We start from the raw sequence: 25,439 nt of genomic DNA, 5'->3' as shown, positions 1-25,439 counted from the left end.
ATAAACTGAATTATTGCTGCATAAATTCCTAAATGAATATGAAAAGTAAAAAGACATTTGCCATGGAACAGTTATATTTTTGTTGGTCAAGGGCTGACTTTAAAAAAATGTGTTTTTTCAAATGAGAACTACTGTTACAGAACAGGAAGAATTCGAAAAAGGTTTACTTAAATATTGTGACAAAATTAAAGAAATTAAGAAAACAGCAGATGAGAGACATGTATGGTATTGTGGTTGGAAAATGGATGTTGTGTTAAATGTAAAGCATAATATTTTGCAACATTTATACTGTGTGATGTTTTAAGGGTACTTTAAAGTACCAAGGCCAACTGAAACCTGTTATTTCTGTGGGAACATGGAACATTTAATTCCCACGATTGGAAAAACTCCCCTGTTAGCCTTGTTAGCCTCAGTAAGAAGCTGAGATTCCTCATAAAATCCTCCAAAGCTAGTTACGAAAACAAAATCACCACAGACTCTAAATACAACCACAGTGCATTCTATAGTTATGTTAAGAATCTCAGTGGAAACACTCAGATCTGTTCTGAGTTACAGCACAATGGCACTAAATATACAAAAACAATTAATATTGCAAACATCCTGGCAGAAAGGTTCAGTGCTAATTTCGCCCCCCTCTCACCCCCTAAAGGGCCCATATCAATACTGGAAGAATGCCAAGTCCTGGTAATTACAGCCGCACAGGTAAAAACTGCACTCTCCAAAGCCAAGAATACAGCATCCATGGGACCAGACAACATCCCAGGCTGTGTCCTGCACAAACTACAAAATGAACTGGCACCCCACCTAAGCACCATGTTCAATCATAGTCTCACTTCTGACTTTGTGCCAACTGAATGGCACACAGCTACGGTTATCCCACTCCAAAAGGGGGGATCCACTATGGACCCCAAGAACTACTACCCCATTAGCCTGACAAGCCTGATCTACAAAGCCATAGAACATATCATCATGGAACTTATAAACAAAGACATAGGTAACCTTCAAACTCTGGACCCCACCCAGTTTGGGTTTGTGAAAGGTAGATCATGTCTCCTAAACCTGATTGACTTCTTTGAAGCAGTCACCAGAGCATTGGAGGAGGGTAAGGTGTTTCACACAGCCTATCTAGACCTCGCCAAGGCCTTCAACACCATCCCCATCTCTGGAATCATAGATAAACTCACTAAACTGGGCATAAATCCCTATGTCACACGATGGGTTGCCAACTGGCTCACTGACAGAACCCACACAGTGAAAGTAGCCGATGACTGTAAACTGGGAGCCATTATTGAATCCTCAAATGATGTGGAGATTCTCCAAAAGGGCCTCACTGGTTCAGATGCCTGGTGTCAAAGCCATGGCCTCAAGCTCAACATCAAAAAATGCATAGTCATCACCTTTGGGAAAAACCCTGTGCCCATGAACTACCACATAGGTGGTAGTCCACTTAACACTGAAAGTGTGATAAGAGACCTAGGGACACAGGTGGACAGTAGCCTCTCCTTTGATAACCACATTGCCACAGTGGTCAGGAAATCCTTCCACATAGCACACCTCATTACAAAAGGTTTCTCATCCAGAAAAAAAGGAGGTCATTGTTCCTGTCTACTCATCCCTTATTAGACCTATTATAGAATACAACGTTTGGTATGTACCTCACAAGACATTTACAACAACTGGAAAGGCCGCAAAAATACCTCAGAAAGAGGATCACTGGCCTTAAACAGATGCCCTTTGAAGGCCGTCTCAAATAACTCCAGCTCTACTCCATCGCATATCACCTACTCAGAGGTGATCTCTGCCTAACATACAAAGCCATGTCAAACCCAGAGCTGTTGGACATGCTACACTTAAAGAAATCCCAATCTCTCCAAGTCACACACTCCAGGGGGCCTAAACTTTGTCACCACAATGAACAAAACATGCTGGAGGGATAGGTTCCTGTTCCAGAGACTTCTCATACTCTGGAACAGACTGCCCATTCATGTCAAGCAGAGCACCTAATTAGCCCTCTTTAAGAAAAATCTTGATGACTGGCTGGGAAATAGGAAATTCACCTCCACTTCTATGGCTCTTTGGCTTTTGTTTAAGAAGGTGATATACTGTACATATAGGCTTATAGGAAGCTGAAATTGAGACATGTAAAATGTTTTGGCAACTGTTAAGTGAGGAATCAGATCTGGAAGAAGGGAGAGTGGAGGAATTCTTTAGACCAGAAAAGAAAAATACTGTAGGACAAAGGACAAGAGTAAGGAAAAGAAAGTTCAGAAATATTCCAACAAAAGTTAAGAGAAAGGAGTAATGTCAGAATAGTCTCAAATAATGTCAGAGGTCTTGTAAATAAGTTGATAGGATTATCAATAAATGTTGTGTGGGTTTATGTGCTGATGTTACTGTTTACAAGACATACGGTTTATACCTCTCGACAGCAAGCTGAAAACTTATGGGCACACAAAATTGTATGGAATTTAGGAGATGAATAATGTTCAGGAATACCATATTTATGTAATCCATCCATCTAACCATAACCCTTTCCCCAATGTTCTCATGGGATTTGGGGTGTCATTTACTGTGACATTCAATTATTGCCAATGTTTACGCCTCTGGGTGGCTTTTTTATTTAATGAGAGAGTGAAAACATTAGACATTCACATTTTTTATGATGGAATAATTGTGAGAGATAGATAGAAAAACAATGTATTCAGACAAGTGGGAATGGAAGAGTTATTTAAAAAAATAATACCTTATGATGTTCTTCATGTTTCACTGTTGCAGTCATCACATTTGGGTTATCCCTGCCAGGGTAGCCCTTGGCCGGCCCAAATACTTGAGGCTTAGTATTTCTGCATTGGTTACTGTTGCTTCAGGACTGACATCAGGTCATTAGTAGTATAAAGTAAGACAGCCGATGCCATTTCATCAGTCTTTCTTGCTGCAGAGCCCGAAGCAGAAGCAGTTTGCATGAGTGCTGGTCGGCCGCTACCTGTGTTTCATCTTCCTAATTGAAGCTGAAGTCTAATAAAGCTAAGTACCCCATTGAGGATCCTTTTTTCTTGCACTAACCAATGTCAGAAAAAGTTAACAATTGTCTCGCCTGTGGAATGCAAATACCAGACCGAGACTTTCATTCTTACTGTGTCACTTGCTTAGGCACAGACCACGACATCCCCTGCTGTCACTTTTGTGCTTTGTTCAATGCCAGAACTATATGTCATCGGGCCCTTATTATAGCTAGATATTTTCGCTTACAGTACTCGAATTCTGGTATGGCTTCGGTAAGCCATCCAACAGCAGATCTTCCAAAAAAATGTAAAGATTAAGACAGAGACATATCACATAGGTCCAAACCTACTGATGATGCTTCTGTTAAGCTAGTCGTCATCTCTCCAGTCTTCAGTGAGGGGTTTTTGCAGCCCCTGATGCTGACTTCTGTGGATTCGCAGGCCACTACTGAGACCCTTTTGGAGTCTGGTATGCTGCAAAACTCTTCTTTGACTAAGGATCCTGCGGTTGTCTCTCCCTTGGATGGCTCCAGAGCCACTGAGCAGGCACCAGCTTCCATGGAAGTACTTTTCACTACCGATTCTCGATACAAACTGATGACTTATTTTGCCTCTACCGTTCTTTTGAAAACTACAGAGTTTCTACAACCCAGAGTATGAACCACACCCAAGAAACCGATGACACAATCTCAGCCACCTGCTTCCTTGCCTCGGTCTCAAATGCTTAAAATGGTGTAAGACCTTATCATGCTGATCAGGGAAAGCTAAGCTACCCATTCCAAAAGAAAGAGATCTGTCCCCAACAGTTTTGTCTCATACTGGATTACTTAGCTGACTTGCTACACAGTGGTCTCTCTTTTTCCTCTATTGAACTTCATGCCTCTGCTATCTCTGCTCATTTCCCCGCTGAGCAGCCCCTTTTCTCACACCCTCTGATCAAACAATTCCTAAGAGGGGCTAGCAACTTGAGGCCACCCAGAAGAGCACCAACCCCAGCTTGGGACCTTAACTTTGTGTTGGAAAAGCTTACCCCCCCCTTCGAACCTGCCTCTTCAGCAGAGCTAAAATTTCTCTCCTGGAAGACAGCTTTCCTTCTGCCCATCACATCAGCCAGAAGGGTCTCCTAGCTACAAGCACTCATGACTGTGGAGCTCTTCATCATCTTCCATGCTGACAGGGTTTCCATCAGGACTAACCCATCCTTCATGCCCAAAGTGGTGTCCAGTGTGGCTCTCAACCAATCCATCCATTTGCCTACCTTTTTCCCTAACCCACAGAGCAAGAGGGAAAGGATCCTGCACTCTCTAGATGTGCACAGACAGCTCAGCTTCTATCTAAACAGGACTAAACCCTTCAGAAAGTCTGATGAATTGCTGGTTAGCTTTGCTGCAGTGGCAGAAGGCAAAGCCATCTCCAAACAAACAATTTCCAAATGAATAGCACACTGCATCCATTTTTGATACAAGTAACACAAAACGTCTCCCCCCTAAGGGGGTCAGGACTCACTCCACCAGAGCTGCTTCCACCTCTGCAGCTTTCCTCAGAGGTGTCCCCTGGAGGTTGCCACCTGGACATCTGTTCACACTTTCACCAAACACTATCACCTGTTTATCTTCTCCAAATCCAGGGCAGGGTTTGCCTCTGCAGTCTTGCAGGGCATCCTAGCCAGCCCCTAGCTTCCTTGATTGCCTCCACTTGTTTCCTCAGCTTTGGAAATCAACCCAAACATGATAACTGCAACAGTGAAACATGAAGAACATAGTACAGTTGTGTATACATATCATAAATGTAGATGTTCGAGTGTATTTACTGTTGCAGTCCTGGTTCCCGTCTTATTTCTTCTCCCTCCTTACAAGGGACATTTTGGTATTTACTTTCTACTGGTGGGGTTCTTCCACCAGAACCTGGCTCCCACTTGGGGACTGCTGACAGTTAGGACAACGAAAAACTGATGTAATGGCGTCGGCTGCCTTACTTTATCTTACTGACATCGGTCCTGAAGTGACAGCAACTGACACAGAAATACTAAGCCTCTGGTATTAGGGCCAGCCGAGGGCTACTCTGGCAGGGATAACCCAAATGTGATGACTGCAGCAGTGAATGCAGTTGAACATCTACATTTATGGTAAGTGTACACAACTGTAATTTATGGTTAACATGAGCATTATAATAATGGGAGATCTTAACTATGACTTGAAGAATAAGAAAAAAGGTGAATCAATGTTAAAAAATTGCAGAAAGTAATGTTGTGGAATGGCTTAAGACTATGGAATGCAAGACATTTTATATATACAATACTGAAAACAGAGACAGAATATTTTTTGATGTCTGAGCATCTTGGAGAAAAAAAGACAGCGGTATTATGATCACAGGGTTTTTGGGTCATGTGTATATTTGGACTGAAGTGTGAGAAAATATTAGAAAAGAAGGAAAAGGTACAAAAAGATTACCAGGAAAGGTACTGCAGGCAGATGAAATGAATCAGGAAACTGGGCAGCACTGGAAGGACCATTATACTATGCAAGCCTTTTATAAATCCCAGACAGAATTATAGGTAAAAGAAAAGTACAGAAACATAAATTGGTGGAATTGCAGATAAGGAAAGAAGAGAATAAATGGTATGAAAAGATGGAAGAAAATATGTTGAAAAGTTTAGAAGAAAATAGTAGTTTTGTAATGAAAGGGAGATTTACGAGAAGAATAAAAAAGTTAATGAATTATAATATAAACAAAAATATTTTGTTAGGGCAAAGAGGTATCTATACAACTGACAAAAATGATAAAATATGGCAATTGTGGAATATGGGAATTAGATGAGAAAGGGGAAATAAAGTATAATCAAAAAGATATTATGGATATCACAAAAGTTTATGTCAAGGTAACTTGTTGTTGAGTCTTTCGGCTTTTCCCAGTTAGGGGTCGCCACAGCAGAACTCCGGCCCGCTAATGATTGGTGGTTGATTTTCACGTGCCAAGTTAGCAGCTCTGATGCACAACCTTCAACGAAGGTACGCCCATTCACGCATGTCTCCACGCAGAAGATGCTCTAGCTGAGAATCGAACCAGACAGTGTCTTACTGTGAGGTGACAACGCTACCGCAGCACCACCACCGCGGTATGTCAAGGTCAACAAATGTAAATAAATAAATAAAGGAAGTTTATAGTGAAAGTACAGCGGAGAAAATGGTAAAATGCCTAAGTAACGCATGGCAGCTGAACTTAGGATAAGTTATTATGCTTCCTTTATTTTATGTAATATGTAGAAGGCATTGAAATGTGTGCATGTGCTAGTACACATGTGCAAATACATCTTTGTGAATGCACATCAGGTGGTTTGAGCGCAGCTTTCCGTGTATTTTGAATAGCACTAAACTGTATGAGGCTTCATTCTGTTGTCTGTTTTATTTAATAGTATGTTATGCAGATGTAGTATAGGTTGATACTGTAATACTTTGCATTGAAATTTTATCAGTTATATGTTATACTTATCGGATTGTCAGTATGTGAGTTACATCAGTGCTACAGCTTCTGAACGATCTTGTTGTTTTCTTCTGTCTTTTTCTGCTAATTGATGTTAGTGTCCTGACAGACAGCTTTACCTCAGCCAAATCAGATATATTGCCAGCATTTTGAGCAATGTACAACAGTGTAGCGTTTCCATTAATGATAGCAGTGAACGTTCCTTGGGTACTTCTACTCTCACTATACAGCATGAGTGGAACATATAAAAAATGATCGCTGAAGCTAAACCCTTCCTCATTATCTCCAAATAACATTCCATCTGAGTTTTTATAAATAGCTGTACAAGCAATCGCTTATCCCATAACAGTTCTAATTAATATATAGGTTCATAGGTGTGTACTAGGCTAATGGCCCTGGAGCTTTTACAAGCCTGGCCCATAGGATTACCCTGGCATCGTGCCACCCAACCTTAGTTCCCAGTGCCTTTGACAAGTAGAGCCACTGGAGTGATCCCCAGAGTGAATTTTCTATTTCCCATCCACTCATCAAGATTTCTCTTGAAGAGGGCCAGTGAGGTGCTCTGTTTGACATGCATGGGAAGTCTATTCCATAGCATGGGCAGTCTCTGGGTTATGAACCTGTCCCTCCAGCTTGTTCTGTTAATTGTGGTAATGAGGTTGAGGTCTCTGGAGCGTGTGGTGCTGAGGAATTGGGATTTCTTTAGATGTAGCATTTCTAACAGAGCTGGGTCAGACATGGCTTTGTAAGTCAAGCAGAGATCGATATGAGACAGAGAATAGTTGGAGTTTTTTTACTCTGTCCATATAAGACAAGTGTTTAAGGCCTAGAATCCTCTTTGTGAGGTACTTTTGCGGCCTCTCCAGTTGTTGCAGGTGTCTAGTGAGGTACATGCCAAATGGGGCATTGTACTCTATGATTGGCCTAATGAGGGAAGAGTAGAGGGAGACAATGACCTCTTTCTTCCTGGATGCAAAATCCTTAGTAATGAGATGTGCCACATAGAAGGACTTTCTGACCACAGTGGCAATGTGGAGGTTGAAAGAGAGGTTGCTGTCAACCTGTGTTCCCAGATCTCTTATAACACCTTCTGTGTTCAGTGGACTACCATCGATGTGGTAATTCATGGGAACTGGGTTTTTCCCAAAGGGAATGACGACACATTTTTTGGCATTGAGCTTAAGGCCATGGTTCTGACACCAGTCGTTGGTCTCAGTGAGGCATTTCTGTAGGATGTCAACATCACTTGGGGAGTTAATAACATCTCCCAACTTGCAATCCTCTGTGAACTTTGTCAGCCAGGTTCCCTTTGTGTTGGCATGGACTTCAGAGAAGTAGATACCAAACAGGAGAGGACCCAGGACTGAACTCTGTGGGACTCCACTCGAGACTGGTCTGCAGTCTGACTTGGAGTCAGCTACTTTCATGCTGTGGGTTCTATCTGTGAGCCAGTTTGCAACCCACCTAGTGATATAGGGGTTGATGCCTAGCTTACTGAGTTTTTTTATGATTCCTATGTGGAGAATGGTATCAAAGGCCTTGTCCAGATCAAGGTAGCCTGTGTGAACCACCTTGCCTTCATCCACAGCTCTGGTGACTGACTCAAAGAAGTCAACCAAGTTGAGCAGGTATGATCTACCCTTCACAAAACCAACTGTGTGGCATCCAGAGTTTGGAGATTCCCTGTATCCTTGATTATTAGGTCCATGATGATGCGTTCCATAGCTTTGCATATCAGACTTGTTAGACTAGTGGGGCGATAGTTCCCAGGGTCTGTAGTTGCTCCTCCTTTGTGGAAAGGGGTGACTGTAGCAGTGCGTCATTCGATAGGGACAAAGCCTGAGGCAAGGCTCTGATTGAACAGGGCACACAGGTGAGGTGCCAGTTCACTTTGTAGTTCATGTAACACACAGCCAGGGATATTGTCAGGTCCCATATAAGCTGTATTCTTGGCCTTGGACAGTGCTGTTTTAACCTGTACAGCAGTAATACTGGGTGCCTGGCAATCTACTGTTAATGTGATAGGTCCTTTGGGAGGGGAGAGAGGGGTAAAGCTGGCACAGAATCTGTCGGCCAGTATATTGGCAATATCTGTTGGCTCAGTATAGTAGATACCATTGTGCAGTAGTTCAGAAAAAAATCTGGTAATTGCCATGGAGGTTCTTTACATAACTATAGAAAGCCTTGTGGTTGTCTTTACTATCTGCCACAATTCTGTTTTCATAGCTAGCTTTAGAGGATTTGATGAGGGATCTCAACTTTTTGTTGAGGCTGATAAGGGAGTTTTTCCAGTCTTGGGACTTCACCTTATTCCGCATCAGTTTCTTCCTTCTTTTGTAGAGTTTGTTTATGGCAGGGGACCACCAGATTGGCTTCCTATTTTTGGAGGAGAACATCTTGGTTCTATTGGATATGGTGAGATCCATGCATTTGTGTACATGTTCGTACAGTGCATTGTTGTATGATGCGGTGGTCATGCAGCTATTCTCCATTTGCATAGGTGCATTGAAATTAGCTACCACTGTTTTTAGGAGCCCAAAGTTAGCTTTGGAGAAGTTTTTCATGGTGGTCACTTTTGTGGGGGGAGGTGAGAGGGATGTGGATTTCCAAGGTGATTAGTTTGTGGTCAGATCTAACCAGGGAAGAGTTGACTAACGGTGTAAAGCAACGGTTGCCCATGTTAGCAGTGACTAGGTCAAGGATGTTGCTACCTCTAGTGGGGGTAAGAATGAGCTGGTCCAGGACATTGGAAATAATGAATTCCAGAAAATGTTGGGCAAGTGTATTGGTACATGAGTAGTTTTCCCAGTTAATGAAGGGGTAGTTGAAGTCGCCCAGTATGACAGTGTTCGGTTGGACCCTAATATTCTCCAGGGTGCTTAGGAACGTGGAGTGTGAGTCTTGGGACATGTTTGGGGACCTATAGCAGGTTACGACCTGAATCGCTGTCTTACTCAATGTTAGCTGCACCTAAAGTATCTCTGATGTGTTATGTTGGGCTACCAGTCTGGAGGTGTGCACATCCTTTATGAATATGGAAACACCACCACCTTTAGAGCTTCTGTCCAAGTTCTGGGGCTGAAAGGTGTGGAATGAGTTATAGCCTGGTAGTGCAGGGGTACTTTCTGCTGCCTTGAACCAGGTCTCTGTTACAGCACAAATGTCGATGTTCTCCATTTTAAGGAGTGCTTCGAGCGAGTGCATTTTGAAATTTACACTTCTAGTATTCAGCAGCATGACCCTCAGATTGCATTTGTTTGTAGCTGTTACAGTGGTAATTTGGCCTTTTGAGCGCCACCTAAAAAGGCACTATAGGGGTGGCAAGAGCTTTGACCAGTATCCTGAAGCCCAGGGATAACAGGTGCAGGCCATATCTGACAAAGCATCGAGGTCTGTCAATCATGTCATCCCAGGCAGACAGATGATGGATCCCCTTAGAATGACACCAGAAACTTAACCAATTGTTGAAATCAATCATTTTCTGCTTGTACTGTGGTATCATTCTGGGTGATGGTAGGATGCTGCTCAGGGCTAGAGTCATACCTGCCTGGGCTTACATAATCTGAGAGCTCCTCCATGTCTCTTGTCATGTAGGTCAGGGAGGTATGTCTCAGGTGATTCAGACCCAAATTTACAATGACAGATTCATATTTGTACCTGTTGTTGAGGGACCTGAGTGCATGCATTATGTGACGGATCCTGGCACCTGACAGGCAGCTGACTGTTACTTTCTCCTTATTCAACCTAGTGAGTGGGACATCAGTGAGCCTCACTGTCAAGTCACCTTTGACTAGTGTGTTGCGCATTCTGTTTTGCCTTAGGGGCTTTGGTTGAGTGTCACACTGTTTAGGAGAATTATGTGTCTCATAATTAGTGTTGTGTTTTGGTGGTCAAGTGTGTTTCTGCCTTGGAGGTCTCTGCTGTTTTGACAGATTTTTATTGAGAGCCTCCACGAAGGTGGGTGTGTGGTTTGTGTTTTTATGTGAAGGCAGTGCAGGTGTGTGTTCTGGAGGGCTATGTTTTCCATGTGGTGTGGTGCAAGTGTTGACCTTCTCCTCCTGACCAGCTATTCCGGTCTTGGCTGGAGAGTGCATGGCCTCCAATTTGGATATATAAGTGCATCTCTCACAAGTCTGAGTGTTGGGAGGTAAGAGGAAAGGGTTGTCTGTGTACTTGAGGCAGTTGCTACATTGCCTCAGGATGCCCAAGTTCACCAGGTTAATAGGAGAAAGCACAGGGAACCAACCTTTAGACATGCCTGGAGGGGTGGCCATTAATAATAAGTACTTAAGCTGATCTCTATATATCTTTTCAGTGTAAACAGTCACATACAATAAGCCTTCATGAAGATGGAACCACCACAGAACTATTTAACTATAGTCTAATTGCCATTCTGTTCCTACTTTCATAAATGCCGGAAAAAAAATGTATCTATAAGCAAGTTCTCCTTCATCTAACAGAAAATAACCTGGTTCTCAGTACCAAACATTGCATTCATTCTATTTGCTACTGCACTGAATCTGGCCTACTTTCTTTCTTAGACTATATCAACATATCAGGGCCAGTTTGTAGCCCCTTTTCCCCAGATTTATTTAAAGCCTTTGATACGGTCTTACATCATTTTCTGCATGACCAACTAGCTAACCTAAATTTAAGCAAGGATACAGGCAGTTTATTCAAAAGTTATCTTAACAAAATAACACAGTATGTTCAATGGTAAAACCTCCTCTCTGCCTATGAATTGGTTGCAGTGGGAGTCCTGCAAGGATCTATCTTTGGTCTTTTACTTTTTACTGTTTGTATCAATGACATACACAAAAGATCTTTGACAGCCCCGTCCATGCAATAACGCTGACATTTCTACCCAAAAATCACTTTAATACTCTCAAACACTTATTAACCAACTTTCTGTGGCTTTTAGTAATGTCTTTTGGCTTTTCCCAGTTAGGGGTCATCACAGCAGAACTCTGGTCCGCTCATGATTGGTAGTGGATTTCTACGGTGCTGAGTTGCCAGCCTGACACCCAACCTTCAAAGAAAGCACACCTATTCACGCACGTACCTACCTGCATGTCTTTAAGTGTCACTCGACTGTGGGGAGGACATGCAGACTCCACACAGAAGGCACTCCAGTCGAGAATCGAACGGGAGAACCTCTTGCTGTGAGACGACAATGCTAACCACTGCACCACCATGGCTCTAAATTGTAAAAAATGAACTAGTCCTTACTTCCTTTAGGCAAAGCTCTGTATTCTCCATAACAACTCTTGAAAGCACTCTCCCATCAAACAAGTTGGTCACACTAAAGTACTAGGAGTGACATCTTCACTAATGTTCATATCTGACAACTATCCAAACCTGAGCAATGTTATAATAAAATAACCAAATGTGCAGGAAACAATAATAAAACCCACCAGTGCCTACCCTCAGAGAATTGAACTGGTGAGAACTATCACATCACCTAGCTCTTTCTCAGCTAACTATAATATACAGACTTCTCTATAAGCCAAAAAATTGTGCAGTTGTTAACAAATTTATGCCACAGTACTCCTCCAATAAAATTTTACGTTCTGGAAAAATCACTAATGATTTATAACCAAATCATCTAATACTTCAGGTAATTCTCTATACTCAACCAGTATATCTAGCCACATCCCACTACCACTGAAATCCATTCAGAATGCAAACTCATTTAGAACACAACTAAAATTTCACCTAGCAAATCAATGTTTCTGCGTCCGTATATATCCAGGATAAATGCCACTGTTATCTTCAGCATGTTATATCATCCAACCATTTCTTTTCATTCTGAATCCTATGCCCTGCAGCCAGTTTTCACCAATACCTGAACAGTTTTGCTAGCATCTTCCAGCTCTATACATTCTGTGTCACTGTTCACCCCATACTTCTAATATAAACTTTGATAGCCACATATATAATTACCCTGCTTCACGCCCTCCCTCTTAACTACAATATTCATATTTTCTGCCCTTCCAAATTCCTGCCCTCATCACCATTTCTTTGAATTTCTAAGCATTAATTACATCATCTATTATCTTTGTCAAACCACTAATAACACCTCTTCAAATGCTCAAGTCTCAAAATCTACTAATGCTCAAGTTTCTTTTATACTGTAATAGTTGCCTCTATATTCATATGAATGTAATCTAATTAGCGAATGAATGTATAATTGTTCAAGTATGTTATTTAAAGTTTGTTCGTTTAAACTACTGACTATTTAAAAATGCTTGTAATATGTTGTAACTTTCCTCACTGGAGATCCAATGAAAAGAAGTTTTTGATTGCACCGAATCAGATAAACCCGGTAAACAAAAGTTAAATAAAAGAAATAAAGATCAAAACATCTGTTATTTTGTAAGCCATACACATCAGAAATCAGGGATATTATATAGTCAAAACCATGCCTGTCAAAATCTACTTTATTTAGAATGTCATGTACACATTTAGTTCCATCCCTACTTTATACTGGAAACCCAACTAAATAAATTAGAATAATGCTGTAATAATAATACTGCCAAATTTGCAGCTACGTTGCCTTATAGAAGTTGTCATTGTTGTGCATCCCAGCATTCTGAGATAGTCTAATCCCCACCCTTATTCAAATTTAATGAGCCCTACTCTAATCTAGGACAAAGATACAAGTCTGCAAGGCTTTTGAGATCGCTAAAAGAACATCAGATATTCACTATAAAATCATCCGCCTATTATGGAGCTTCATTATGATCAACATGCTCTTTTTTATTTGTCCCTCACCCCCCTGTCCCTCACCCCCCATTGTGTATTTTCCAGTTGAGCCTCTGTCACTTTCTGCTTCCATTTCTGCTAACTTTAGTACACCCTGTGCTATCCCCTGGGGCTGAGACTACCTTGGCTGTAGGTGAGATGGGAGGGAGGTGGGAAAATATGGATTGGAGCCCCCATCAGTATACACTATTGTGCACATGGGAGATTTTTTTTTGAATGCCTTAACTAGGTGAAGCTGCTGATGTCACTCACATCACCATATATAACATCAGTTAACTCCAGCCCTACCTTGTAATGCCAAAATCTTTTTTTCAAACACCTTTATTGAATTATCACTTGTGACATAGGCAAATTTTATATTCATATAAAAGTAATCAAACTATATCAGCATAACAAACATTATACTTCACATATATTGCTATATATCATATAACCTAAGCACTGTTACATAAATTATTCAATTCCTGCTTTTTAATACCAATTTGTCTTGTAATCACGACATGTCCCACATCACTGGTAGAATGGCAAATGAGACAGAAGTCCCTCATGGAGTGGGTGAGCTGTAAAGATGTCACTCCTTCCCATTTCACCCTTCCTGGCTCTAATCCATCTTGGATTACCAAGGTTATAGTCCGGCTCCATCCATGAACACCACAGAGCTAGGACCTCTACTCATGTGTTACAAAACATTGGAACTGTATCCCAATAGTGATGTAAATATAACCCAACACCAGAAAATGTATAGCAAAACTAAAACAAAATAATACTTGATACAATCCTTGCACTGCATAATAACAAAGGAATATAATCTATGTATACCATCCTTAGAAGCTGATTATATTGTCTTTTATTTTTCTTTCCTACTCTTCTTTCTACTGCATTAACTGTATAGTCTGCGCATCATATTAGTGCTATTCTGTTCAATATTATATATTTTATATATATATATATATCTAATAATTCAAGATTTCAGTATTTCGAGATTATGAAGTGAAGCCATATTAATATATATATATATATATATATATATATATATATATATATATATATACATACACATATATGGATTTGTATCACTTCATTGAAAGACCATTTCACTGACACCGATTTCACTGAGATCAAATCACCTTAAGTTCATTTCACCTAAAACTCATTTCACATAAAACTCATTTCACTGACAAGTGGTACTCTGAGGCAATTCAAAGGTAGATGTCCTTTTCCCCACTGTAGTGCGATTCTGGTGTTAGTATATATAGTTAGGGGGGTGTGGGAGGCACAGCCCCCATCTAGTTCAGTTTTACCAAATAATGTAAAACAAAACCAGACAACAGAAAGCCAAATTAAGTGGGGGAATGCACCCCCCACACCTCTCAATGTAGGGGGCGGTGCCCTCCTCTCCTAACTATACATACTTACACCAGGATTGCACTACAGTTTCTGTCAAACTCCTGGTAAAAATCTTCACATCTTCTTTTTCTTTCGGATGTTCCCATTAGGGGTTGCCACAACAGATCATCTGTTTCCATTTCTTCCTGTCCTCTGCATCTTGCTCTGTCACACCAACCACCTGCATGTCCTCTCTCACCACATCCATAAACCTCATCTTAGGGCTTCCTCTTTTCTTCTTACCTGGCAGCTTCATCCTTAGCATCCTTTTCCTAATATACCCAGCATCTCTCCTCAGGACATGTCCAAACCAACACAATCTTGCCTCTCTGGCTTTGTCTCTAAACCTTCCAACCTGGGCTGAGCCTCTAATACTTATATTCCTATCCCTGTCCACCCTCGTCACACCCAGTGCAAATCTTAACATCTTTAACTCTGAAACATCAAGTGCTGACTCCTGCCTTTTTGTCAATGCCACTGTCTCCAACCCATATAACATAGCTGGTCTCACTACCCTCTTGTAGACCTTCCCTTTCACTCTTACTGGTACTCGTCTGTCACAAATCACCCCTGACACTCTTCACATCTAAATTGTATAATAAAATAGTTCCTCCAGTTACCATTTTGTATGTATAGAATCATTACTGTTGCATTATCCATTGACAATGGAAGCTGCACACTGTCTAAAACTTCATTAAAGATTTTCTTGAGAGTTTCTGCAATCACAAAACTCACTCCCTTGTAAAAGTCATTTGGGAGCCCAGCCAGTTCTCCTGTTTTGTCTCCTTTCATGCGACAGATAGGGAAGGGAGAGGAGAGATGACCAAGCCATCACCCTGTTTAACTCCTCTCTATCTCATCCATATCTAAGACATTTTCCCACTATGTGTCAAAAGTATCCTGGCCTCTTCTTATAGACTTGTACACATCAGTTTAATACTAAAACACGTTCCATATCCCTTGTTAGATTCCTTTTCATACACTTGAGTCCCCAGCACAATGATTTATTTCCTTTGCTCCTTAATTCTTTTCATCAACTTTGTCCATTTCCCCTTGTATCCTAACGTCCCTCCCTTGTCAGGTCAGCACTCGCCTTGGTTTCTCCCACATCATTTAATGCCTGTTTTAAGTCTCTGTCCACATTTTCATTCTCATTGTCCACTCCGACTCCTGATTCCACCTTCCTCTGGATCTGCTTAAACATCCCCTCCCATTCTCTCACTGTCATCTCTCTATCCTTTCTAAATGATTACCTTTTCTCAGAGCCATAAATTGGGTGGGGTGAAGGGGTAGCTACCCCAGGTGTAAGCAGTTAGTATGCTCAAATGGCATGTGCTGAAAGTGCATGAATGCAGGACTAGCACTGATTTAAGAAGTCAAAGGAAATCACAGTTCCATAAATGAATGTTAACATGATCTGGTATTCACTGTTACAGTCTAGATCTTGGTATTTTATACAAACTGTACCAAACAGACTTATTATAGATAGAGTGCAATACTTTTTTTTGGTCTATTACTCTGTGAATATCTTTTTTCTGGTCCTCAACATTTTGAGTTGAGGGGGCACCAGTTTTCTGAACTGCCCCAAGGCTTTCAGATGACTTAGCTATGGTTCTACCTTTCCCCGCATAAATTTTCCTCTCCAGGCCACCTTGACCACATCCCGTTCCATACTTGCTATACTACTCTGCCCAGAACTATTATCATGTACTTCTTCACCCACCATAACTAGCATCCATCCATACCTTGCCTTGTCTTCCAGTGGCCTGAGCTCCACTTCTATCCTCATCTATCTCTTTCCATACCCCAACTCCATCTTAGCCACTGCATCTTCAGATATACTGCATTCCCTATATGTTACCTTGTTTACATCTGTAGGATGCCTGTACCAGCTATCAATTCTACTTGCCTGTCTCCACTCACATCTAGTGAAAGCACTCTTATCAGCCTTAATATCTATTCCTTTTTGTAATTCATCCTAGCTTCTTCTGTGACTCATCTGACCCACTGATGCAGCACTACATTGAAATATATTCCATGTTAAACCAATTTCCTTCTTTCCTAATTACAACCATCTGTTCAAACTATTGAATAAACACTACAGATTCATCAGAATTTGGCCCACAAATACAAGGAAATTCCACTCCTTACTCTGAATTCCTTCCTTTCTATCTTCCTCCATCCTACCACTCATCTACCATCTCTATCCTTCTTCCTACTTTTCTTCCCCTCATCAAGATGCCTGCCCCCTTTATCTACCTCCTTTAAACAACTTACAGTAAGCCACAAATAGCTTCTCTTTTAAATTTCCTAATCAGACTCATTGTAATCTTTAGCTCCTGAAAAACGAGATCAATGTCCTTCTTTATTAACTTTCCAGAACCCTTTCCCTCTTAATGAGAGTAGTTTTCACCACACATTCCAAGTCTGAATTTACTCCTTTCCTCACCAATTCTACATGCCTTTCCTGCTTCATGGAATTGGGTCCTTTGGACAACTGCCTGACTACGTTCCCCCACTGGCCACGTTCCTCCATCTGTCAGTAGCTGCCCCTCTTCTAACCTCCTCAGTAGTAACCTTATACCTGCACCGTCCCTTTACTCCTCCTTTTCTAATTTTTGTGTCTATCCTACCTCAACCTTTCTTCTCTACTCCCTTGTCCTTTACTGTTATATTTATTTATTTACAGTCTGATTACCAGGAAGTCCACTGGGCCCAGAGAGCCCGTTTTCAGTGGTGGTCCGGGGAGAAAAGCTCCATGAAACAGATTACAGTAAAGATAGCAGTCCAGTAAAAATAAAAGTACAAGTACAAATACATATCAAATAATACAAAGCATGAGCAATATTGCCCATAGTGGAAAAATATTGTGCAGATACATTTTAACAAATTTACATAGTTAAAGTCAAAAGCTATTTACAATATTTACAGAGTGAGAGAGATTGTATGGGAATTAGCTATAGAAGGTTATGTAGGTATATCCTATATAATGCTTCCTTTCTCATACCCTTGTCGCATCCTAGAACCAAACACCAAAATGTAGTACCTATACATCATCCAAATTTGTCCACAAAGTACAATATTTTAAACTGTATTAGATTCACATATATTTAGTACTAATGAAATTAAAAGAAAAAAATTAAAAAACATTTTCATGCATTATGGTGGACCTCAGCCATAAACAAATTGTATAACAAAAGAAGGAAGCTACTGCATGTCAGAGCGAAATCCCATGAAGGGAACATACCCCGATCATCATTAGCAGAAAACTGCTCTCTCTCATAAAACATCCAAGGCAAACTTTGAGAGAAAATCGCTATGGACACTAAAGATAAATTCACAAGGCCTTCTTTCTAGATGTTAGAAACTCATGGAAACCCCTAGATATCAGATCAGTTTTGGTAACAACAAAAAAAATACATTGAACCTACAGATATTGCTAATATTCTGGGCTGACAGGTTCACCCTTTCCTCTCACACCCTTCCACCCCAAAAAGAAGAAAATACTTATCCCAGCTGATCGTAATCTCCTGTCATCTCAGGATGTCCAAGTGAGAGCGCCCTAAAACAAAGCAAAACACAGCATCAGTGGACCTGACGGACGTTGCGGTGCGGTTATGAGTGCGAAGAGGAGTTTTCAAAAAAAGGCATAAAACCCACACAAACTTTAGCCTGACTCGGATATGTACTTGAACACTGGGTGCAGAACACTGGCGTACACAACAGTGGTGCAGGGTGCCTCTACAGACCCTACAACCACCGCCCTACCTAATTGACTAGCCTAGTCTGCAATGCAAAATGGAAAGAAGAATCATTATGGGAACCTATAAACGGAGACATAGGAAACCTACAGACACTCTTGACCCTCACCCAGTTCAACTTTGTAAAGGGCAGATTTTTTTACCTAAACTAGGTTGACTTTTTTCAAAAGAGCACTAGAGCCATTGATGAGGGCAAAGCAGTCCACAGCATACCTGGATCTCTACACGCTCCCCACACAATACAGCACCAGGCATCGCTTAAGATAAGCTTAACAACTAAAAGTGGCTAAAGGATGTCACTAGATGAGTTGCAAACCACAACAGACAGAACCCATAGTTAAACAAGTTGGAATGTCAGAGTCTGACTAAAGTCAATCACTGTCTCAGCATTTGTTTCATCTGTCCTGGGACCCATGTTCCCAGCATTTATTCTCAGATGTTGTACAAACATGGAGGGCTGGCTGACAAAGTTCAGTAGAGAGATACAAACTCAACAAGGGCACATCGATACACCAGCAGATACACATACATCCTACAAAAGTTTCACTGAAAACGAAAACTGGTGCCATCCCTTTTGGGAACTAAAAAGTAAAAACAAAATGAATATCCCTTTGGATAACAAAGACAACTACAAAACATCACATAGACAGCAACAATCTGAGTACGGACAAAAGGACCAGAGAATCAGGGACCCAAGCACACCAGCACTGAGATTTATAGATTTGACCCAATGAAGGGTTTCACATCTCCAACATAGTCTTAGACCTGCCAGACCTCAGAAACTCAGCTCTATTCAGATCCATACACAATGCTCAGAGGTGATCTCTAATCCTCATGGCTGGGCGCCATGTCCAACAGGATCTGATGGACAATTCCCACCCTCAAAATCCTAAATCCATCAGGACCACGAGAGCTAAAGACTTAAGAAAAAGGGCCTCAGTTCAGTAGCAACATGTGCTGAGGGATAGATTCTCTGCCCAAAGGCTTAAATGTTTCTAGCAACCGCCTAGTGAGAGGTGATCTCTGCCTCAATCTCTGGCCTTCAAGAGAAATCTTGATGAGTGATGAGATCGAAGCTCACTCCTAGGGCATCATCTGGACATGCTGGAGACAGGGCACAGTAAACTAAAAGGCTTATATGCGGGAGGGATACTCGTGTCACTACGGATAGGAGGCATGTCATCTTTTGATTGTGCTTGTAATATTTTAAAATCATTTCACAAGTGGGCAAAGGTCACATCTGTTGATGAGTGCTTACAAATCGTGGAACACAGATAGCCTAGTACTATACTATGATACTATGAAATTATGAAACTATAACATTTATTCACTCCAGCATTACATAAATTGCTCATTTCCTACCTTCTTTTAAACTTCACTTCTGCTGTACAATATTCTACTTCCCTGTGAATCATCGTTGTTTTGTTAATGTTGTCGGATTTTTGTCTTCCCACCATAAAACCACATTGATTTACAGTTATCAGTTTTGGCAACACCTTAGCCATTCTTTTAGCTAGTATAAACACTTTATAATAATGGTCATACCTCTCAATCTCTTAGCAGAAGAGAAATAAACAAAGCTAACAATAATGAGGGAGAAAATTTTAAATATCACTCAATTTAGAAAGTTGATGGAATAACGGGTCTTGAGTTATGCATTTTCTGAGGGGTCTGGAGTCAGAAACTCAAATGCCTATTATTATTTAATGATTTAAGTCCTTGATGATTTTCCAGAAAACCAAAAAGTTTATGAGGAACAGACCAAAAATATGATGCTAAAATCTGGACATTCTGTGAAAATCGGGATAGTTGGGAGCTATGATACTTCTGAGCCTCTTCGTGCAAGAAATCTGGACAGAGCCTAAAATAATGGGGAGACACAGGCCCAAAAATAGTGATATATTTTAAATATTGCTCTTATAAACTTAGAAAGTTGAAGTAGAATAACAGGATTTATGTTATGCATTTTTCTGAAGGTTATGAAGTCTGAAACTCAAATGTATGTCATAATTTAGTGACTTCAGTCCTCAGTGATTTGCATAAAAACACACTTTTTAGGAGGAACTTACCAAAAATATGAGGCAAACATCTGGACATCCTGCAAAAATCTGGACAGTTGAGACATAAGATCATGGTTCATTATTGATATTGGTCTTTGAGATACTAGGACTGAAGTGTCTTTATCCTCTGTTCTTAATGCAGCCACAACATCTTTCTTCTGAGATGCTGGTACTGTCTCCCCTTTTAAAATATTGTGAAACAAAACTTTCTATCTTTTTATCAGGGTACTTATCTGACTGAAATATAAGTTGATGAATGATAAGAAGCTGGCAGAATGTGAGGTAATGAGCTAATGAAGCAACTCCAGCCAGTTAAGGCATCTATGTGATGGGCAGTGGTGGGAACAGTAAGGATTACTGGATGCAAATTTTCTGTTTTATTGCAGCATTGATGTTTCTTTTCAGCAGCCTGTAGCTGAGTAAAGATCGAGAAGGCATAGACCAAAGTGGGCAACAGTAAGACTAATGCTTATGTTTTTTTGCAGGTATTGGTAGGGAATTTTTCAAAAGACCAAAGAGGACCAGCCGCGATTTAAACTAAAACCGCTTTAATAAAACAAATAAAGGAGAGTAAGCACTTTTGTGGCTTCCCAGTCACTTCTTCAGACTCAAATACAAAAAGAACAGCATCAAAGCACTTAAAAAGACTGCCCAATCTTAAACAATTAACTAATTAGTCAGCTTAAAAGCATCTCTCCAGAAACTAAAGAAAAATATTGCATTTCATATAGTCAACATGTCAATAAATAACGTCATATAAGAAATACATTGAATTAAAAACTTTTTAAAAAAAACTTTAGTCAATGGGGGAGTGTGCGTCTGCTGTATCTATTAAACCGGTACTATGCACCCCCCCCCCCACTGAGTAGTGGTTTTTAAAACATTTTTAACTGAATGCATTTCTTATATTATGTTAATTATTTATTGACATGTTGGCAATATGAAATGTAATCTATTAAAACTGTTTCAGTTTAAGCCGTGGTTGTTCCTCTTTGGTCTTTTGAAAAATATTGTCGTTTTACTTCGAGGACATTTGTCTAGTTCCTGCTCTTTCTTTATCAGTAGGGAAATTCTTTAGTTCTACACCAGACACATAGTTAATGTTTTTTTTTTATTGCTAGTTGAATAACGTGAAATTTTAGGGTCCCTATTACCAGATCGCAGACACTGTCAAATGTGTCTTGATCGAACTGAAAAGAGCAAAAAGGCAAAATAGTGAAGTGGCTTTTCAGCAAATTCTTTCTCTGGGAAAGAATTCGCTTGGCCACTTTCATTACTTTGCTATTTTCGGCACTGTAGTGTGATCTTGGAGTTGGTAGATTTAAATAGTGGGGTGTGGGGGGGTGCAAAGCCCCCCGCATTATGTAATGTTTTAAAGTGTTTTTTTTTTTTTTTATTTTTATTTTGGAACAGCAATTTTTTTTCCCTTGGAAAAAAATCACTGTTCTGAGGTTTCGACGTTGTAAGCTTTCACTTACATGGGGTCGATTATTTATCATTAGCTTTTGTAAGCATGCTATAATATAATATAGACCCAAATTTTAGGTTGTCAACTGTAAGAACTCCCAGAAGCTTGATATGAGAGGTGACTTCAATTACAGTTTTCTTTAGGGAGGTAGTAGTGAAACTCTATCTATGTTTTTTTTTTTTTTTTTTGTTTGAGTAAACAATAGTAATTTTGCTGTTTTGAGGGGGGGTTTCGAATGAGATCAGAATTTCTTAACTATCTTTTAATGGAGGTGAAAACTTCTTGTGGTGGTGAAATGGGTGATATTCTGGGCAGAAGAGTTAAGGGTTAAATTATCTGCGTACTGTATCAGGGTTGCCTGTTCTGTAAAAGGGTGCAAGTCATTAATAAATATATTAAACAGTAGGTGTTCTAATGTTAAGCCTTGAGGAACGCCAACAGAGACCTGTAGAAACAGGGAGTATGATAAATGCCATTTTACAGATTGGGATCTATGTTTTGGGTAGCTTAGAATCTAGGACAGAGTGGAGAGTGGACAGTGAAAGGTTTAGATGAGCTAATTTGTGAATAAATATGTCACTGGAAGTCATGTCAAAAGCTTTGGACACATCTAGGAATAGTACAGTAGTAATATGGGATGAGTAATTATTCTAATTGATGGTCTAAACACACTGAAAAAAAGACTGTTACAACAATGATTTGGGCAGAAGCCATGTTGGGAGGGGAATAGAAGCTTTTTGTCTAGGATGTGTTTAAGGAGTTAAGGGCATGGTTTGCAAATATCTTACAAAGAGGTGACAGTAGGGATATGGCCTATAGCTGGGACGGTCAGAGGAAATTCTTCCTTGAGTAGTGAGGCAGTGGTTTCTGGTGAAGTGTCAGGGTAAGGGATGGGTTGTTGTGACTTATCAAGGGACAGGATTCTTTAATGGAGCTCCAGAACATTTTCAGGTTATTTTGGTTTGTACTTTGTAGGCCTCAGTAATAATTTGCTTTGCCAGTTCTGATTCAGTTTTTGGTGAGTTTCTGAAAGCATCTAAAGTTTTGTACGTTGAGATTTTTTTTTTGTTTTGCTGCCATATTTTCCAAGCTTTTTCCAGATTACTCATTAATTTCCTAGTTTTTGGATGTTAAACTGGGGTCAGTATTGTATTTTAATCTTTTTCTGCATAATGGGGTTTTTGTCTGTTCAGTATATCAAGAAAAAAAATGTTGAAGGTGGCTAGATTTCTAGAAACTCTGCAGTAGTGTTAATAGGTTGATTGCAGTTACACCTAATAGTGAATAATGTGCCTGAAGATGAGATTTTGTTAGAGTAGAGTGGAAGGAGAGCACCCAGTCTAATGTGGATACTTTATTGTATCTGGCTGGGGTATTGGTCAGTATTAGAGGAGTTATTGGTAAGAGATTGATGGTCAGTGTTTGCACCACCTAGGATGACAAATTCATATGGAATGTTTGCAGTTATCCAGGACAAAATATGCTCTGATGTGGAGAATTTATCTCTTCGAAGGGCAATCAAATATATCATATAGATTGTTTTGTGTTTATTAAGCCTCAGGAAGAAGACAAGCATTTCAGAATTGCCATGGAAATGCAGTGACAGCCAGATGATGTCGGAGTATGCTATAGCAGAACTGTCCCACTTTTGTAGCATTCTGTCTTGAGTATACGGTTGCCTAGGGGTATGATGTCATCATCTTTAAAATTGGGTTTGAGCCAGGTTTCAGAGATGGCTAGGATATCTGCAGAGCACAGAGCTAACCAGGCATGTAGGTCTGTGACATTGTTGGCAATGCTTCTGGGTTTGATATGAAGATTCATAAGAGATGGTCTAAGTTAAATAATGCTGTAAGTACATATTAGAACCTGTGTTCCCTCTTGCACCAACACTATCCATTCTGGTCCTTGTGAATTTCCCTCCCAAATGTGAAAAGCAGTTTGTATACTCTTAGTTAACTGATTTTCAGCCTGAAGAAAAAAATGCACTGGTAGCTAGTAAATGAATAAACTAGATGTGCTGTTATGCTTTATGCAGAAATGCTAAATGCTGCTAGGAATGCAGTTTCTTGCAATAATAGTCTCTTCAATGCATCTGATTTCATTTACTTTCACTGAACTGCTTGCCAGTTCTCCTTTAAGTACAAAATATAGCATTTCTCATACAAATGCTGAGAAACTATAGTTAACCATTTCTAGTCTGTTAGCTTATCTGCAGCACAGCCAAAGAACATTAGACAATGCCCCCACCTTTATAAAATCAGGGGAAACCACCACAACCTAATACACCCACATGATCAGTGCAGTTCCATATCCACACAACAGTCCAAGATCATAAAATTTTTCTGCTTATATCCAGCCCTTAACATGTTGCAGTATAAACCCCAGATATGTTTTTGTCAAGAAAAAGTACTTTCTTAGTTCAACATCAGTAGCAAAAACAGCATTCACTGTTAAGACCACTTACCTCACATTTAAAATCTCCTTGCACACTGTACAGAGACGTTTTACAATGTAACATGTAATTTACTTCAAGATATTTCTTATACACATATTACTAAGAAAAAATAATGTTTTTTTTTTTTTGTTCTCACAGTTACATCTCCAGTCCCTTCATTATATCTCTAAACATTAATGAGAATGTGGGAATTATGCTATAGAGTCCTCCCACCAATTTATAACAGACTATTAATTTCCAGTCCTTTTTAGTCACCTCTTGAAGAAGCATTGTTCCTATGTCCAAACTGCATCTAGTGGAAATGATACTTTACAATTCTTCCATTCATTTTCTACTTTCACATTATTTCTAGACTTCTTCCTCAGAATGTCAACCACCAGTGCAAATCTCTGGTTCAAGTCTAAGGCAATCCTGATTTTTCTAGTCAGCTTCTGGGATTTTTTATGTGACTGAATCATTTGCCTTTGGAACAATGGAAAAGGTTTTACTGGCAAGTTCTGTCTATGGGCTTTGCAATTGTCAGAGGAATAAGAAACAGAGCCCCCTTCAGCGTGATGGCTCACTCTTTGCTGGATAAACTTTTTTTTTATATCTTCCATAGCCTGTTCTAAATAAAGAATGCATTTGCTCCTCCAGGACAAAAACATACTTTAAAAACAGGTAGTTATAGCACCTTGACTGAATGGGAAACAGAAAATAGTGTCCTTGAATTCCACTTGTGTCCGTGCTAGACAGGGGCTTTGGGTGCTGACTTGTCTAAACGTGGGCTAAACTCTTGGCTAGGCTTATAAGGGCCTCAGGGCCATTAGCCTAGTAACTTCCTATGATCCTATGACCACCCACTCCACATCTAAAATATTTTAATCCTTCGATTGTAGGGCTAAACTTGCATCTCTTCTGTCTGGTTACTGTAAATGATTATTTAATACAATCACTCTGATGGCCTATTGTTAATATTTTCCAGTTCCCCTACAAGTTTTTCAGGAGCAGGTCTTTCTGCTGGAATAACAGCAGCTTTATTACTATAGGTCTTAGATTCAGTCTTATGACCAGATTTGG

This window comes from Protopterus annectens, chromosome 3.part0, assembly GCF_019279795.1.
Source record: "Protopterus annectens isolate FY-2018-M chromosome 3.part0, PAN1.0, whole genome shotgun sequence".
Classification (NCBI taxonomy): Eukaryota; Metazoa; Chordata; order Ceratodontiformes; family Protopteridae; genus Protopterus; species Protopterus annectens.
The sequence above is the reverse complement of the archived record's forward strand: the minus strand, read 5'-3'. Positions refer to the sequence as shown.